The 18,201-nt window shown below is 37.2% G+C and overlaps 1 non-coding gene and 1 pseudogene across 1 annotated transcript; both read right to left on the bottom strand.

The window, feature by feature from the left end:
* LOC104679849 overlaps positions 1–17,359 on the bottom strand; it is a 64,168-nt pseudogene extending 46,809 nt beyond the window's left edge.
* LOC115893012 lies at positions 7,259–7,365 on the bottom strand. Its single transcript, XR_004052974.1, has one exon. It is a non-coding gene; the product is annotated as a U6 spliceosomal RNA (small nuclear RNA).
* Positions 17,360–18,201: the final 842 nt, after the last annotated feature.

The raw sequence follows: 18,201 nt of genomic DNA, 5'->3' as shown, positions 1-18,201 counted from the left end.
ACTGCAGTATACAAGTCATCCTAGTCAAACCGTGTGAGATTGAGTAAAAATGTTATTGTTAGCAGAACAGGTGTGATGAATCAACAGTGCCAAAGAGCATGATTTCTGGACCAAAACATGAGGGGCAGTTAAAACAGAGTGTACAGTAGTACCCCTTATCCACTATATGTGCAGAAAGACATACTTGACATGGTTTTTTCTGCTGTCACACCACAGCAGCAATCATCAACAAAGAAGGCTTCTGTGACCAAATGTGTGGAGAGTTTTTCCCCACCAACAAGCAAGCAATCATTTCTGCAGATGACACAATTCAATTTTCACACTCTATCTGCAGATAACATCAGATTTATTTTAATTTATAAATGAAACTTTACCCTATATATGTATGCATAGGAAAAAACAGTTTGTGATTCAGTACTATTCATAGTTCCATGCATCCACTGGAGGCATTGGAATGTATCTCCTATAGTTAAGGGGGAACTACTGTACTTATTTTGTTATAACGCAACACAGCCTCTCTAGCTCTTCAGTTCAAACTGTTCAGTTTAGGATAAAACACCCTATCACCAGAAGCCAGCAAAACATAGGAATCAGATCAGAAACAGGAATCCTTGCAAAGACTTTCCAGCTGGTAGTGGAAAAGAGATCAATGTGTTACTCTGGCTACTACTCTTTGGGGAAGGTGCTGGGTGGTTTATTTAGTTATGGCTATTTGCTCTGCCCTATGTATAACAAGGCCCAAATTCACCTGCCATTTTACCTCCCTCAGAAAAACCACTGGAAATATTACTCCTTTAAGAGCTTATCCACTGCAAACCACACTTCACATTCAGAGAGAAGCTTAAGAAACACTGGGGAGGTGTGGCAGGCTGCCAGGCAGTATATATGATGTTAAAATATATAGAAAGAAAACCATATCAATGCCCTTTTACTATCAGAATGTTCCAACGCTTGCCCTTCTCCCTAGTAAGGGAAAAAAATTCTTTTTCACCTTACATAAAGCAAAACTCTCTTGCCATCTCTCATGACAGAATCTAGTTGTAGGTGAGTCATGTCATTATAATAGCCTGTTGTCAAACTCATCCCTCAAAGGAAGAGGATCAGTGAGGAACCTATGTATTTATCTATAGCATTCACTGCCTGCTGTTATTTCTAACCGAAGGTAAATAAGAAAAACTTTGTGATTCCAGTTTTATAAAGTACAACCCCTGGAACTTCTCCCCTTTCACTGCTAGAGAGTCTATCTGGACCCACCTCACAGAGCAAGAGGCCCCAGTTTGTGCTGTGTGGTACTGCATGGTGTCCTTTTCCTCAACCCTTTCCATTATGTGTCAAATACCTATACAAATCATGTTTTCTAAGTATGTAAAGCATATGTCATCAGCATATATCATTCTTTACAATGATAAAGCAGCAGAGGAAAAACAAAAGGACAAAGTACATCTTAAATGACTACTTTCAATTACGATGGAGCTTTTTTAACTATTCAAAAAGATACCCAATGTATTATTCCAACTATATGATTTTCCTGAAAAAAGTAAAATCATGATGACAGAGTAAAGATCAATGGTTGCCAGGAGTTGCCAGGGAGAAAGTGAGAGATGAATAGGCATATTATAGAGAATTTTTAGGGCAGTGAAACTGTTCTGTCAATAATATTACAATAATAGATACATATCATTATACATTTGTCCAAATTCATAGAATATACACCATCAAGAGTGAAGCCTGAAGTAAACTATGAACTTTGAGTGATTAGAATGTGTCAATGTAGGTTCATCAGTTGTAACAAATGTACCACTCTGGTGGAAAATAGTAATAATAGGTGAGGCTACGCATGTGTGGGAGGCATGGAGCATATGAGAAATCTCTATACCTTCCTCTCAATTTTTCTGTGAACCTAAAACTGCTCTAAGAAATAAAGTTACTGGCTTAAAAAAGATATTAACAGCTGGGCATGGTGGCTCATGCCTGTAATCTCGACACTTTGGGAGGCAGAGGTGGGTGGATCACCTGAAGTCAGGAGTTCAAGACCAGCCTGGCCAACATGGTGAAACCTCGTCTCTACTAAAAATACAAAAATTAGCCAGGCATGGTGGCAGACTCCTGTAATTTAAGCTACTCAGGAGGCTGAGGCAGGAGAATCACTTGAACTCAAGAAGTGGAGGCTGCAGTTAGCCAACATTATGCTACTGCACTCCAGCCTGGGTGACAGAGTGAGACTCCATCTCAAAACAAACAAACAAACAAGCTCACAAACAAACAAAAAAGGATATTCATTGTCTATGCATCCCAGGATCTCCAGAACAAAACTTAAAAAAAAAAAAAGATGGACAGGTGCAGTGGCTCATGCCTGTAATCCCAGCACTTTGGGAGGCCAAGGCGGGCGGATCACCTGAGGTCAAGAGTTTGAGACAAGACTGACCAACATAGTGAAACCTTGTCTCTACTAAATACAAAAATTAGTCGAGCATGGTGGTGCATGCCTGTAGTCCCAGGTACTTGGGAGGCTGAAGCAGGAGAATCTCTTGAACCCAGGAGATGGAGGTTACAATGAGCTGAGATTGTGTCATTGCACTGCAGCCTGGGCAATGAGAGCTAAACTCTGTCTCAAAAATAAAAACAAAAAATAAAGGATATTCACTGAATCTGTTGTTATAATATATTTAAGCAAGACACGGTGACCCTAAAAATTAGAGATCATTGAAGATGAAAGTAACAGCATGTGGTCATTATTTCACAAATTGAAGTATATATGATCAATAAATAAATTTAATTGCATGTGTAGGCAAGAAAATATTGATACAATGATTGAATATTTTATCTTATTTCATAATTCTAAACAGGGATTTAGCACAATATGAAAACTAGATTATTCATGTAATCAAAATAAGAGACCATTTTTATTCTAATTTTAACTCAGAAATTATGCTTATTTAACATTTTACTGAAAGATTAATGAGTTAAAAAGGACAGATTATAATTATCTAACATTGCTATGGTAACTTGCATACAAATACCTGTTAGTCACCAAAAGTCAACAAAGCAACTAGCTTTAAAACTTCAGATGGATCATACAACAGAAACTAGAACCAAGTTACCTGGTACTACCTTATCTTATAATACTGAGTGTTACTAAAATGAAATTTTAAAACAGCACCAAAGTTTAATTTGAGGTTATAAGTGTTGTGGAGAAAAGATTTCATACAGCAGGCAAAAGACTGCCATCCTTAGAAAGGCGTGCATGCAAGGCTGGCCCTTGGCTGGTGTTTAGGAAATTGGAATCGGGAGGGTTTCCACCATTCCCTGAGAGGAGTGGCTCACTGTGTTTAAAGTGTTTATAGAAACAGTGTGGTTACTCTGAACAGCTACTTTCCTTCTAGAAGTCTGGAATTTGGATACACCTGAGGAAGAGTAACCTCCATATAAAAACTCGGGTACTTAAGTCTCTAATGAGACTCTGGTACTGACAGACATCACTGCACATATGTTGTCAAAATGTGAGCCTGGGAGAATTAAGCAGAACCTGGGAACTCCACAGGAGAGAAGTCCTGGAGGCTTGTGCCTGGTTTCCTCCAGACTTGACCACATGCACACCTTTTTACTCTACTAATTTTACTTGTCCCCTTTCTTGTAATCAGTTAAAGATCTGAGTATGACTATTTGCTGAGTCCTGTGAGTCCTTCTAGTGAACCACCAAACCTGGGGGTGGTCTTGGGAAACCCTGACACATATGCATTGTATAAGATTTTTATTAAGTTGATATGATACATGTAACTATAATCAGATGGCTGGCTATTTCACAGAATAACTTTCCCTAATCTGTTTTTCTTTTTTTGCCTTGATATTTGACTTGGAGATTCTTGTATTTCCATATCTATCCAATTGAATAAAGCCATAAAAGGAATAAATGAAACAATAATGTCACAAAGTAATGTGAAATAAGCAGCAATCCTATTTTAACCAAATAAAAAATAAAGGATCTGGGTGATTGACAATATGTCCTATAATACGAATGTTTCTAGAAAAAAAATGAAAAGGTGGTCAATTTTCTGCAACTCAACTGGGCTTCATTCCTTTACATAATAATTGTGCAGGCCATGTGCAATGGTTCATGCTTGTAAATTTCAGCATTTTGGGAAGCTGAGGCAGGAGGTTCACTCGAACCCAGAAGTTCCAGACCAGCCTGGGCAATATAGTGAGACCTCATCTATTAAACAAACAAACAAACAAAAAACCCTTAAAAAGAAAATTAGCCAAGTGTGGTGGTGCATGCCTGTTTAGTCCCAGCTATGTGGGAGGCTAAGGTTAAACATGAAAGGCTCATTTAAGGCCAGGAAGCAGAAGTTGCAGTGAGTCAAGATGGCACCACTGCACTCCAGTACCAGCAACAGAAGGAGACCCTGTATCAAAAATAAATAAATAAATAAATAAATAAATAAATAAATAATTGTGTATCAGGCCAGATGTAACTGCACAAGACTGTAGGTCCTAGGTACTCAGGAGGATGAGGTAGGAGGACTGCTTGAGCCCAGGAGTTCAAAGCTATAGTGAGCTATGATTGTACTGCTGAATAGACACTGTAATTCTAGCCTAGGCAACATAGAGAGACCCCATCTCTTATAATAATAATTGATTCATTGTGCATCATTCAAGTAAATTGCATAACTGGAGAAAAACATGTGACTATTGAATATACTGTAATAGTCTACTACTGATAATAGAGTTCCTGTTTACTGCTTCTAATCTTTCTCTTTGTTTCTTATACAACTAAAAACATGATTCACCCATTAAAGGCAGTTCATCAAAAAACAAGTCAAAAAGTCCAAAGAATTGCATCCAAACTATAGGATGTGTTATCCACTGCTCCCTGCAAACAGCTGGATTTGGTCACTAAGAATCAGCAGGACTTTTAATTTTGTGTGTGCGTATATGTGCATGTGTGTATGTGTATATGTGTAAAGTATGACAGATAAAACCACTTTGCTTGTTTAAGAATATGTAATATAACTTGTGCTTCTCAATAAGGAATTGCTTTTCTGTCTTCTGTGCTCAGTAGCTATCTTCAAAAAATAATCTCCTATTTGTATGGATGCATTGCTGTTCAGTTTTACATTTCTTATTGCCATTTATTTATGGTACCAGAAAGGGATTGCTGAGTTCCCATTCCTAAGATAATTACTTTCTTAGTGACACAAATCAATATGTAATATAGTTCACCCTTCAACAGCAAGGGTTTCAACTGCAGGAATTCACTTATATGCAGATTTTCTTCTGCCTCTGCAACCCAGAGACAGCAAGATCCACCTCTCCTCCTCCTCCTCAGCCTAATCAACCTGATGATGATGAAGACCTTTGTCAGGATCTACTTATGCTTTATGAAAGGTCAGTATGCTTTTCCTGATGATTTTCTTTCTAACAGCTTCATTTCTCCAGCTTACTTTATTGTATGAACACAGTGTATAATAATGCAGCACAAACAAAACAGGTGTTCATCAACTGTTTATGTTATCAGGAAGCCTTCCAGCCAATGGTGGGATATTAGTAGCTAAGGTGAAGGAATCAAAAGTTATACTCAGATCTTCAACTGCACAGGGATCAGAGTCCCTCACCCCCACATTATTCATGGGTCAACTGTAATTCTTTATTTACTAAATATAAAAAATTATTATAAAAATAAAATAAAAGATCCATTTGTATAACAAGTTCAATTTGTTATAATGTGAGTATAGAGGAAACCTACAACATATTAACTTAAAAATCTTTTTTCTTATTTATGCAAAAATATTATATATAATTGTAGGGATGATTAAATAAATGAATTTTTTCAGACAATAATGTTTGAGATTATAAATTAGCTACAACTACCTTCTTAAATAAATCTGAATTTCAAACTAAATAAGTTAAATTTAAAAAATTAATTTACTTATGTAAATATACATATACACATGCAATTCATACATATTTTTAAACTGGCCTTTTTAAATTAACACTAACTACCTTAATCTAGTATCTTACTTTTCATTTTCTTATCAAGAGTAGGATCACCAAGAGAAATAAGAAATTCACTATCAGAAGTCTTACCTGGATTGCCATTTTTAAGTATCTTCTTTTTATGTTCTGAAATTTGTTGTTTAATTCTATGTATACAAAAGTAATAAATAAAATTGCTATTTTAATACTGAAATAAAAAATATTTATCAAACATATTAAATTCTAAAACAATTTCAGGCAATATCAGACCTATTATCAGAATTTTAATGTCCCATACATTTAAATTTTTTAACCTTATAAGCTGATTAAGCTTATAATTAAAGAAAAAAAAAGTGAAGTACTCATAAATGGAGGAAGCACAGCTCAGTAAATTAACTCTAGTTAGCAGGACCTCATGCAAAGTGTCCTGCACTCAGAATAAGTCCTCGCTCTGTAACCAATAGGTATTTTGTTTACAGACAAGTTGCTTCTCTTAGGCTCCACGGTTTCTTCTAAAAAGCAAGGATTTTGCTACCTTACCTTACTGGGTTGTTAGGAAGATGTAATGAGATTACATGTTTAAATGTTCAGAGAAATAGTAAAGCAATGGAATAATTTATTCTTGAACGTTATTGCTGAAACCATTTTGGAATCCCAACTAAAGCTCGGTGTGTGTTTTTCTATAAGTCCTAATATTCAAATGTTGCAGTTTCCAGAAAATGTTATTAAGTGCTCATTTTGGTTATTAGTTGGATTTATTGTGGCTTGCAATTCAGGGCATTTTACCTAATTAATAACATTACATATATATATATATATATATATATATATATATATATAAAATATCTCATTAAAATAGATTAATTGTCTCCTATCACTGAATTCATCAATCACACCAAGGGCAGAAAACTAACAGGTATCAAAACCTGGCTTGGACAACTACCACTCCCTCTCTACCTCCTCAAACTCTGAGCCAGCAGATCTGTGCTAGGATGCTGGATCTCCATGGTCCTCTCCAACTAACAGACAAGACAAAACCCTGCTTTGATTGTTTTTCAGATCCATGAAGGAAACGCAAGTTGACATTTTCTCATTCCCAAGCCATGTACTAAAAACATGTAACATTCCCTTACTACTCAGCTCTGTTCTCATTTCAGAGATCACTGTACATCAATAGTTTCATACTGATAATCACAATTTCAATACTGGGTGTCTCCTGTTTTGATTTCACTCACACTACTTCCTTGGAGCTACTCAACAGTCAAATGACCTTCCTGGGGCTATGCAAAATATGGAATGCTTTCTGAATTTGTATGCCATCCCTAGGCAGCAGCCATGCTTATCTGCTCTGTATTGATCTAATTTTAAAATATGTACTGTGGAAACAAGTATAAGGTCCTGTTTGATACATGGATACTTATGAGTCATGGATGAGGCTCAGCTCTATTAACTCCAACTCACTCACTTTAGATTCAGAGAATTTTATTGAATGGCTTCCTGTGAGGTAGAATTTTAAAATATATTTAAAACTTGAGAAAGAGTTGCGATTAGCCTAGGAGATTTTCATTATTATAAAGACACATTGCTTGAGGGGCCAACTGCAAGTTGGTTCCCACTACTCGCTGGAAAGGTAACATGGAACCTTCTGCTATCTAGCCTAAGCTGCTGCACAGGATGTAAAAAAGCCTCAAGGTACTGATCTGATAGCAAAAGGGAAAGGGAGCTCTGATCTTTTCCTGCAACATTATTTGAACATCCCTGAGTATTGAGAACAAGTCCAACTAATATTGGTTAAAGAAAAGACAAACATGGCTCTCAAAGGATAACATACCATGAAGGCCTAGGCTAAGTCTAGTTAAGAGGTGGGCTCCAAATAAGGTTTTTAGTGTAGGGCAAGCATCAGCTTGCTCAATGTTTGTGTGGGTAAAGCTAGGAGGCCTAGCTGCCAGAGCAGGGTGCTGGGGACAATGATTGAGCATAAATACATAAACTAATAAACACTGTAGCTTTGAAGCTTATGTATGAATCACCATGAAAACTGAGGGGTCTGAATCAGTGATGGCATCCTGGTGGCAAAGGTCAATCATTATCAGATTGTAGGACCGGTTACAACGGCAACAATACAGCAAGTGAGTCCAATCATTCTGGAGACAACAGAATGATTAGAATGGCCTTTCCCCCCTTCTTCTGACTTGTGAAGAAAGATTGCCTTCCTCAGACTTAAGAAAGCCCTTAGCTTCTTGGAAATTTTAAAGAAGGAAGACACAGGGGATGGCCCCGGGGGACAATACAAGATTTTCTGCTCAACTGGATATTTCAAGATCCAACAACTAATTAGAAAAGTCAGGCCAGGTATGGTGGCTAGCACTTTGAGAGGCCAAGGCAGGAGGATTACTTGAGCTCAGGAGTTCAAGAGCAGCCAGGGCAACAGAGCGAGACCTTGTGTCTATAAAAAGAAAAGCAAAAGAAAAGAGGTCAAAGATGTGGCTCCTTTTATCCCATGCATGGGGATTATACTTAGAATAAAATGAACAATATTGAGATCCCTAAGGACAAAGGTCTTACAAATCCTGAAAAAAATCTTGCCCTCTACTTCTAACTAATCTAGACTTCTGCTTGATTTCTGGCTAAAAGGTAAAACTCACTGCTATTTCAAACTACCAGAACCAAACTATGAACTCTCACCTAATGTATAAGATGGAATAACTGCAATTATTTTAAACTTCCATTTAGTATTAACTGGTCTTTTAACATAAGCACTTACTTTGTCAACCCACGAGAAAGAGCATAACCTTCTGCCTCTTGTCCACACATGTCTTGAGTGAAGACGTTAATATTTTGCTTAAGAAGGATGTTGACAATACCTGGTGAGTCATAGCGCACAGCAAGCATGAGGGTTGTTCTAAAATAACAAAGAAATAACTCCACTCAAGAACTTTAATAAAGACTTTTTTAAACAGCTAGTTTGATACACTTTACTATTTTAATATCTGCCTGTCAGTGTAGACATAATAACCGTTTGCATGTACTAGCTTGGGTCCATAAGCAGCTAGGGTGCGCAAGCGTTCATCTTTGTAAGTTATCACCAAGGCTAAAAGGAAGGGACAACAAGGAATCCTCTTGTCCCACAGGGGTATGACATAATACAACTTGCTAACTTATAGTCCTCTGGTGGCCAATAAACTGTGCTGGGATCACTTATCTAAAGTAGGCAAAGATTTAGATGAAGATTTCCCCATTGCTTTCCTAGTCTGACATATTATAATTCAAATCAGCTAGGGGTCAGATAAGAGTTATCTGCAGGCAGAAAACAACAACAACAACAAAAAGAACAATAATAATGACAATGCTAGTAGTCATAAACCAAAAGTCTACACTTTAAAAATTAATAAAACTAAAAAGAAAAAAAAAAACAAAAAACAAAAAAATAAAAATTAATAAAACTGGCCAAGTGCAGTGGTTTACGCCTGTAATCCCAGCACCTTGGGAAGCCAAGGAGAGCAGATCATGAAGTGAAGAGATTGAGACCATCTTGGCCAACATCGTGAAATCCCATTTCTACTAAAAATATAAAAATTAGCTGGGCATGGTGGTGTGCACCTGTAGTCTCAGCTACTTGGGAGGCTGAGGCAGGAGAATCACTCGAACCTGGGAGGTGGAGGTTACAGTGAGCCAAGATCACACCACTGCACTCCAGCCTGGCAACAGAGTGAGACTCCGTCTCAAAAAAAAGAAAAAAAATAATAATAAAACCAATACAAAACCCTTTAGTTAACACAAGATTACAGTAGCAAAAACATCAGATTATAAATAACAAACACTCTATATTATAAGAAAAGATGAATTCTACTATATACTGTTCTTTATGTTACTCAGTTCAAATATTTGCTGGTCTACCTGATTCTTCATGGTGATATTTTTCACTATATGACAATAATTACATTAATCTTATTAATATTTCTGACTTGACTGTTACCACTCTAGAATACACAGGTTTTTATTTAAAAAAAAAAAAAAAAAGAACTACTGTACCATCTCAGCTTATCAATGACATGTACATTTGCTTTGTTTTTCAATAAAAATTCCACCATTTTCTCTTTCTTGCAAATTACAGTGAATAAAAGTGGAGTATTATTGTCCTATAAAACAGCAGAAAAAGATAATAATTCACAAAATTACATATTTCTCAACAGAACTGAAAATCTTATCTAAGGTGCTTTGAACTTCAACATACAGTATAGGAAGGAAGTAAATGAAAAGCAGTCCCTTCCTTCTCATTCCTCTGGACTTTCTGATGCGCTGCTCTTTGCCTTGCAAACAACCCTCCCCTGTCTCCCGGGATTAACTGTGGTCATTACCAAAACTCACTTTAAACATTTACCAGTCCCAAGAACCCTTGCTTTGATCACAGCACTTAGCATGGTACATTGTAATCATTTCATTGTTTCCCACTAAAACCAAGAGCTTCTTGAGGGGGAGGGCTGTATCTTTTGTCTCTATAGCCCCAAAACCCTAAGACATAGTAGCAAATATTTTGGCTTTTTTACATAAATTAATGATCTAAATTATTCTCTCTAAAGCAGTGTTTCTTAAACTATATTCCAAAGAATATTTGCTTTCCGAGAAGTATACCCCAAGAGAAAGACTCCATGACCATCTGCATTTGAGAAATATTATGAAACTGTATTTTATGTCCAATAACCAAGAAATCTCTTGAATTTTACCTAATCCCCATTTGATAAAACTATTTGTGGCAAACATTAACATTCGAGAAATTAAGAGTTTCAGAGAAACAGCTGCCAGAGCTTCCCATTATGCGTGGAAGTTTCCTCTGGGTGGTACAAACTTGCTTGATTCATTTCTGTCGGTGGTGTCAGGATCCCAGATGCCAATGTCAGGCACTCCTGCTCCAAATGGTCACTATTGAAATAGAGCTCTGAATTAAGAGGGACTGGCTTCAAATGCACTTATTTTCCTTATTATTAAATAGTCTGTAGATTTTTTTCCTAATGCAATAGATTTTTATCTTTACTGTTAGAAAGTTCAGTATGTTCTGTGTAAGAGAGATAGGTTTAGAAAACTTAAAAACAAATACTTAAAAGACCAAAGCTCAGTAAGAAATACTATTCTCAATTACAATGGTAATCCCGGGACCCTAATGCAGCTCTACTTTTTAAATCCATTCTTATTGGCTTCCACTTAAATGGCTATTTAAAATTATTTTTTATTTTAGGGAAAATATAAATCAGAAATAAAAACATAAGTGCTTGTCAATAAAAGTTCCCATACTGATCCATATGGATTATTTCTAGCATAATAAAAGCCAATAAGTCACTTGCATTTTTAAGGAAGAGTGCTGAGGAGAAAGATGTAATGTCTGCAACATTCATAAATTATCCAACTATAACCAGGAATAACCTAACAAGGCTTCTAGGCATTCTTATGGGAAGTGACTATTTGTGGTATATATAAAGAAAAGAGTTTTAAAAACCTCTAACTTCTAAAATTCAACTCCATAACTGAGGGATTTATAAACTCTATAGACTACATGTTATAAACAAGCACATGCTGACCTAAAAACCTTGAAGTCTTTATCAAAATATACTACAACATAAGAGTTGTAAACTCAAATACTTGCAATGACAAAGGAAGGTCACCTGAGTAAGGGAAGTACTGAGGTGGGCACAGTAGCAAACTGGAGAATACATGCCTTCTACAAAGGGGCAACCTCTGCACAGCAGACCAAACAGTGATTAAAAACTCAGGGGACACCAGATTTGACTTTTTAGGATAAGCCTGAAGTCCAGATTTCTACACAAGTCTTCTAAATTTTATATGTTGATTCAACTTATAGAGGCAACCAAATCTGTGTACCACATTAGAACATAGCCCTACTGTTTTTATATTTGCTATAAATGTGTTACTAAATGGTTGTGTATAATCCAGGTATTTGCATGTAAAATATTTTCTTTCTCTGGTGTCATATGTTTTACCAAAAATTCAGGCTCTCATATATAATAAAAATGGTTAAAAAGACTCATAATACTTGCTTCAAGAATTTTTCCAACATTTTTTCATTTAAAATATATTGGTATATAATTTTCCCAGATTGTTAGCCAAATAGATCATTGGTTCACAGGACTGCTAAAACTAAATTATTGTAAGAATTCCTATCTGTATTCTCATTAACTTCATGGATTTAAGTGTTTAAAACTGACATTTTGGTTATACTAAAGCTCTGTACACTTAACAAACATACTGAGATAGTTCATAATACAACTTCAAAAAGAAATAGTTTAGGATTTGCTACTATTCTAACTGAGAAAGCCCAACTTGTGATGAACATTTGTTGGCACATAATCACCTGCCAGGGCATATTTTCTTTCCTGTGTTGTTTTACACTAATTAGGAAAAAAAAAAAAGAAAGAAAAGAATAACCCTGTGTAGAAAAAAGTTGAAAAGGTTTTACCTTTAACAAATTCACAAATGTTTTCCAAAGTGCATTTTATAAAGCTGTGCCCTTTAATGTTTCTTTAAAAGGATCAATATTTAAAATAAAATCTTAGACAATTAAGTTATTTCAAAATAACTTAATTTGCATTTGCTTTCAGGGAATGGTTGAGCTTCCAAATATAAGAAATTGACCCTTACCTATGTCAATGTTAAAACAAATATTTTGGAAAGAAAGTTTATTGAACTATACGTTGTCCAGTGCTTCAATATATGCACCATGGGAAAGCAGTTTTTCTGCCAGTGAGGTGCTCTCACTACACACAGCATAATGGAGAGCAGTGTTGCCTTAGATATCCTTAAGGTTTGGATTGGCGCCATGTTCCAGCAGAGTAACGGCACAAGCCTCTTCCTGGCAATGGACTGCCTGTCCATATTAGACCAAGAAATAGATTGTAAATTCTAAGAATTCAAAATACACATTTCACAGGTTTCACCAACTAGGTATATTTAAATGAGATCAATTTATTATTTTAATTCTACCTGTGTAAATCAAATCCATGTCATGTTGAAAGAGTTGGCTCTAATATATCTGTATCAAAGGTGTTCTGTTTTCTTTGTCACAGATATCAATCTGGCATTTTCTGTTAACCAGGAGAGTGACCACTTTCACATGGCCACTGGCACAGGCCAAATGTAGAGCAGTTCCACAAGAGTAAGAGGAGTTTTTAGGAAACTGTAGTGCAACATCTCAAAACCTACCATCATCCATGTCATTGTAGAAATTGAATAGCATGTTTTTCCTCTGCCTTCAAAACAAATGATATTTTTTGAAGAAAGTACAATACTTACTAGCTCTTATTGCTCACTGCCTTAATGAAAACAGCAGCCTATTTGAGTAGAAAGAGCTCAGGCTTTGGATTCAGTTCAACTAGGGCTTGAGTCCTACTTTAAACTTTGTCACTTACCAACTATTGCTTAGCCTTTCTGTGCCTCAACTTCCTCATTAATAAAGATAACAATAGTAGCTATCTCATAGGACACCATCTTGAAGCTTAAATGAGAATCTATGTAAAGTATTTAGAATAGTTCCTACAATAGCTTAATAATTGAAACATTTATGTTTATTGAGACAAAGTCTCACTCTTTTTCCCAGGCTGGAGTGCAATGATGTAACTATACCTGACCATAACCTGGAACCTCCGGGCTCAAGTGATCCTCCATCCCCAGCCTCCTGAGTAGCTGGGACTACAGATGTACACCAGCATGCCCAGCTATTTGAAAAATTTTGTAGAGTAAGAATCTCACTTTGTTGCCCAGGTTGGTCTCAAACTCCTGGCATCAAACAATCCTCTCACCTCAGCCTCCCAAAGTTCTGGGATTACAGGCGTTAGCCTCTGCACCCAGCCAGATATTATTACTACTACTACTACTTAACAAAAACATTTTAATTAGGTAAAATGATACAATTATACCTACTTTGCAGGATGGTTTAAAGAGTAGGTCACATTTTAACACCTCTGACATTGGAATGCCACTTATAATCCATGATTTATTATAAATATAATTGGTAGCATTTTAAAAATTATCTTATTGATACGTAAAATAATGGGGCATCACACAATCCATGAGAGCTTACATTAAGTAGAATATGGTAACTCAGGTCTAGGGCAGTTCCAGGCATGCAACTGAAACTTAAATACATTTTAGTTCTTAAAGGGACTATGGGAAAAGAGCACTGAAATAATCATGCATTTTTTTAAACAAATTAATTATTTGATTTTCAAACAACTTGAAGCCAAAGGAAACTCATGATTCAAATGAATACATGTATGGCTCATTTTATTCAATACTTACACTTACAGAATATGTGCAAATAAGGCTTTCCGAGGATTAATATTAGTATTTAAGACTGACAAACTTTTGAAAGGGCAGTTAAAGGTTATCTTCTACTATTTTCTAACTTCAGAAATGCTTTTGTTTGAAAGGTGGGAGATAAAGTTTCAAGGAGATTCAGTCCCAATAGTCCTATTTTAAATCTCTCAGCTTGTGCAGGCAGGGCAGGTAAACACGAAGTTTTTAAGGATAGAAGGGTCCTGAAAGATAGTAGAATATGTCTGCTACATAACAGGTACTCAGGTTATGTTTCATGAATATATCAAATGAAAGAATGGATAAATACAGTTGGGGAGTTCAATATTTTTAAATAAACTCCTATAAAGCAATAATTTTGCAACAGTAATTATTTATATGTATTTTTATTTTTAAAGAATACAATTAAAATGAAATGATTAATCTATCATTGTTTGCATAAATGGAATGAATGTATAAGAAAAATGTACATAATAAAATATATAGATAAAATCTGGAAACAGATAAAAACATTCCCATTTTACTTCTGAAAAGGCTAAAAGTTCAAAGAACAATACACACAATAATGATAAAAAATAGAAAGTGAGAAATTATTTTTATCAATGCAAGATTCATATTCCTCTCTTCCCAAGGATTATTCCATTAATAATAAACTTTTACTACAAGTTTTGTACATGCTCACTGCAGCAATCACAGATAAGAAAAAGGAAAAAAACTTTACTTAAAATACAAATGCTCAAAATACTTTACTTAAAATACAAATGTAAGAAATTACAAATTTTTATTTTGCACATATTTTTTTGCTAAAACAAGACCATAGTATGTTTGTGCAGATGTATAATTTAACTGATTTTTCTCCTCACTAGCTATAAAAAAATACATCTTCACACATCAACATACTTCTGTATCTATTGCCACCTTCAATGGTCACATATTTCATCCAATGGATGCAACTGAAATTTATTTATAGGATCTATTCTCTGGGTTCTTTTTAAAGTAAGTGCTGTTAAAAAATAAAGTGCATGTATCTTTATTTCCTAAGAGTATTTTAGTGTAATGGAATTGATGAGTAAAAGGCATACACATTTTTTAAATGTACTTACCACCAAATTATCTATTTGAAAAGTAATCAGCAACTTAAACTTTACGCAGGAGTATAAAACATCCTCACAAATATTGTGGATAGAAAACTGTTTCATTCCTTTTTTATTTAAATTCTTAAACCAGAAATGCAACTTGTAGATCTGGAGAAATGTACTTTGCCCAATTTTAGAGTTTTTGATGATTGGATTTGAAAGAATTTCCTGTAAAATGAAAATGTACTTTTCATCTATATATATACATATAACTTTTCATCTAATGTGTATATATAACTGACATATATAACATCTATAATACATATGATGTAATTATCAGTAATATATATCATATAATATATAATAATACAGGCCGTGCACAGTGGCTCATGCCTGTAATTGCAGCACTTTGGGAGGCCAAGGTGGGCAGATCACTTGAGGTCAGGAGTTCGAGACCAGCCTGGTCAACATGGTGAAACCCCCTCTCTACTGAAAATGCAAAAATTAGCCGGGCATACTGGCACCTGCCTGTAATGCCAGCTACTTGGGAGGCTGAGGGAGAAGAATTGCTTGAACCCAGGAGACAGAGGTTGCAGTGAACCAAGACTGTGCCATTGGACACCAGCCTGGGCAAAGAAGAGAGATTCTGACTCAAAAAAAAAAAAAAAAAAAAAAAAGGGAATATAATGAATTCCCTATAAAATGAAAACATACTTTTCATCTGAATATATATATAATAAAGTCAATATTTTTCCACATAAGCTCTCTTTCATTTTGTTAATTTGTCTTCTGAAACAGAGGCAGCTTTAATTTTTACTTTGCTAAATCAACCTTCAGAATGTCTGCTTAAGAGGTCATTCTCAGGAAGGCCTTTGTCAACATAAAATGTTCCTGTAAAATAAGCATTTGTGTTTTCTGGTACTTTACTAATTTGCATATGTAAAAAATTCAATCTGTATTCCATCAGGAACTCATGTTTGTGACATAAAATTTCATTAGTTTTCTTCAAACAGCAGGCATTTTTTCATTAATTATTCATCCTTTCCTACTCATCAATCCTTACTTCTATCTTACATAATTTCAGTGTTTCTGGGTTTCCTACTCTGTTCCATGCGTTTGTCTTTTCAGCTGTCAGTAAACAATTTATTGTCGAAATTATAGCACATTTTGCTATCTAGAGGAGAAGTGTTTTTTCACTCCATTATGAGATTTTTAAAAAATGTCATCACAATAGTGAAAGACAGCAGGTGTCATACAAAAATGTTAAAAACTTGATATTTTCATTGGGTCTATGTAAAATTGATAAACACAGAAAGGGCTCACATTTTGAGAAAAACGTGCCTTCCCATTCAAGAACACAGAACCCACCTCTTACTTCCAAGTTTCTCTCTAAGAACCTACAATAAGGAACCTACCTACACAGGTGGATACGGATGTAAAACGGTCAGTTTTATCTGAAAACTTTTCACCTACTGAAAATAACTCACGGTATTTTTGATAGGGGAATGAGTTTTCTCATTAGGCGCCTCCTATAATGTACATAAACCATGTTTTAAAGGTGTTCGTTAAAAATAACAACACCGTATATGCTTAACTTTGTGAGTTAAATCACTCAAATTCTCCACCTACTCCAGCCAGGGAATTATGAGGGATGGAAAACAGCTGAGAGCCTGTTTGGCTCCGCCACTGGTAGAGTGCCCCGCGCCCTCCAAGGCCCAGTCCCAGGGCCTGCGAGGAAGCTGGGCCTGGGGCCCCCCTCCCACCCAGGGCTGAGCCCCTGCTACCTGTGCTGCTTGTCCAGGGCGTCCAGGTCTCCGCTCCTGCTCTCCAGGCAGCGCTCCACCTCCCCTGCGTCGGCCTTGACAGCCACCCTGTGGATCTTCTGCAGTTCAGCCTCCCGGATTCGGACCCTGAACCCATGTAGTGGTGTGGTCTATGGAGCCCAGGACTGTCTGGTGCCTGTGGCTCCCGAAGCCGAACAGCTTCATGGTGGTGACTTCTCAGACCCCCAACCACCGGCTCTTGAGCGGTGGCAGCTTCCTGTCACCTTTTCACCATGCCCCCCGACCCCGCCGACCCAGCCCCAAATCCCCTATCCAACCCCAAGTACGGATCCAACTCCAAATCCGGGATCCAACCCCCAGTCTGCGATCACAAATCTATGATGAACTCCAAAATCCGCGATCCAGCCCGGTCCACCACAGCCTTCAGCAGGGACACTCCCAGCCTCCGACCTCTCAGACGGAGTGAGCTTGGCAAAGCCATTGGGCGTGCGCCTGTACCGCGGTGGCCGCCAGCTCCTGGAAGCCGCTCACAGGTGGTGCGCGCGAGCAGGTGGGGCTGCAGCTCTCCACAGGCGCCACTAGGCTCGAGGATTCTCCTGGGCTCTCCTGCGCGGCCCCAGGATCGCACGCGTGCAGCCGGGCAGCCCCGCCTGAGGAGGAGGACCTGTCTGGCCTTGCAGCCCACCCGGCTTCTCCTCGGAAGGGAGATAGGGTGCTGGCAAGGGTACTCCCGGCCACCTGAGTGGCTTCGTGGATTGACTGGCTTCACGTTGAGGCTCTGGTCCTGGAGTCTGTGTGGCTAGTGTCAGGTAGCGGGAAAGGCATGGAGAGTCAGGAACTGCTCCTTCCCCCACCCGCCCTCACCGCTGCCAGTGCCCCAGGAATGGTTTGCAGCTGTAGATCTGGCACTGGCACGAGATGGCAGAGCTTCCACTAGATGGCGTCAGGGTCGCCCAGTGCACAGCCTACCTGGCCTCGAGTTGAGCTCCTCTTGGACATCTCTCCGGATCCTGGGCCCTGGCTCTGGGCACTCTTGTATCCACACC

This window comes from Rhinopithecus roxellana, chromosome 13 (assembly GCF_007565055.1).
Source record: "Rhinopithecus roxellana isolate Shanxi Qingling chromosome 13, ASM756505v1, whole genome shotgun sequence".
Lineage (NCBI taxonomy): Eukaryota > Metazoa > Chordata > Mammalia > Primates > Cercopithecidae > Rhinopithecus > Rhinopithecus roxellana.
Note: the sequence above shows the minus strand (reverse complement) of the source record. Positions and strands in the feature narration are given on the sequence as shown.